Genomic DNA, 2,023 nt, shown 5'->3' on the forward strand with positions numbered 1-2,023 from the left:
GTTACAGTACTGGAGTGGCTGTAGAGTTCGTAATTACAGGAGAAGAGATGGTGATCTGAGTGTAAAATAAAGAAGTGTGTAGAATTAAGTAGGAGAAATAAATTAACCAAAGAATTAATTAGAAAAATCTTATTTGTTACTAAGAACCAGTAGTTGAATGTCGAGTCAGTGAAGCCAGCCATCCAGCTGTAGTGTGCCTCATACCAGTGAAGTAATGTTGACCTGTCCTCGCATAGGGCGCTGATCCCTAACGTATGGATTCATACTACGGCGACAGGACCAACCATTAGGACCTTGATGCTACGACGTTATTATATGCCACCTTTTAACTGAGTTAGTTTTTAATTACGAAGAGCGGTCAGAGGCAAACAGATGAGTGTACGTCTCGTCTGTTATGGGTAGTGGTGCTCTAGTGGGTAGAGAAATATACTCGGGTTCTTGAGGTCTCTTGTCCAGTCCCTGGTAGGAGAGGGGATTTTTACTCATTCCTGTCTTTTCAGGGCGGTCAGACATTTACTCAGCCTGCTGTCTGAACGATCTCTGTAGAACTGGACCTAGAACCACTGCTGAGATTTGTGGTCCGGCATCTGGCCCAAATGCGACTTTGACGATCCTGGCCCGTGGTACTATGTCCGGGCCAAATGCAGACATCATGGGCCCGGCCTGTGTTAGGACTGTCGCGATTTGTGATCTGTCCCTCCATACACAGAACAAGCCAGGGTCGTGATATTTTCTTATCTCCTTGTATCATACGCAGTTACATGTTACTCTTGGTTACATTCGCTCGTCAAAATATAAGTTCTTAAATATTAGGGACACCCCCACAAAATGTTTTCAGAACGTAAATCTGGTGAGAACAGTGAGCGTTACGTTGATATCTGTGTTACCTATAGTGACATCATATATATACTATACGATAACAATGCAGGCGATTAGTTATTGAGGATGACACCGCTGGCGAAGATCAACTATCAAAGCCCTGTATTTGGAAAGAAATGCCTAATACAAAATAGTCCAAAAAATCTGGAACTGCTCAATAACTCCCAGAGTGAAAGAGGAAACGTTTCATAAGGTAGGAATAAATAAAAGACAACGACATACATTTAATTTAATATCTGATAACATATTCTGGTAGAATTAGCAAACAAGAACAATTCGTACGCAGAACAAATACGAACAAGTCCAAACAGAATACGTAGAATCGACAAGAATCAGTCTGTAACTAAATTAAAAGATATTCTGCTTCGACTATAATAACCGCGCAGGTCAAAAACACAGAATTCAACTGAACTGATCGAAGAGCGCTGTTATAGGAAGTCCATATTTACATAAACAATGCTACTGAAAAGATATCAGCAAATTACATGACGTTTGCACTTTGCAAATAATGATCATGTTGTTGATAATTCTTCCGGGTTATATGGCCGTGGTGCATATAACCCGGAAGAATTATCAACAACAGTACCGTCCGGTCGTGAAAGCCTTCAGTGAATGATCTTGTTGCCATTACAGGAAAATTGAAAAAAATAAGATCTATACAGAAGTATCTGAATGAAACATTTAAAGAGAAGAATACAGTGAAACAAGACATTACTGTTGAAGAATCGATTATGAAATATAAGGGAGGCATATCTTGCAAACAATTCACTCCTTAAGAAAGGGCACGATTCGGTATTACATTTTGTGAAGTATGTGTGTAAAATTTACGTTTTCGCTGTAACTTTAAAATAAGTGAAGGCTATGATAAGATAAATTATGATAGTACCTCCAAACGTTTTGTCAAAGACGTATCTCAGTTGGTGTGACACAGAATACACGCTTTATAGCTAGATATATTGGTATTCTTCATCAAAATTATTTATTAATATAAGGGAGGCATATCTTGCAAACAATTCACTCCTTAAGAAAGGGCACGATTCGGTATTACATTTTGTGAAGTATGTGAGTAAAATTTACGTTTTCGCTGTAACTTTAAAATAAGTGATGGCTATGATAAGATAAATTATGATAGTACCTCCAAACG

This window comes from Schistocerca nitens, chromosome 6 (genome assembly GCF_023898315.1).
Source record: "Schistocerca nitens isolate TAMUIC-IGC-003100 chromosome 6, iqSchNite1.1, whole genome shotgun sequence".
In the NCBI taxonomy this organism is placed as follows: Eukaryota; Metazoa; Arthropoda; class Insecta; order Orthoptera; family Acrididae; genus Schistocerca; species Schistocerca nitens.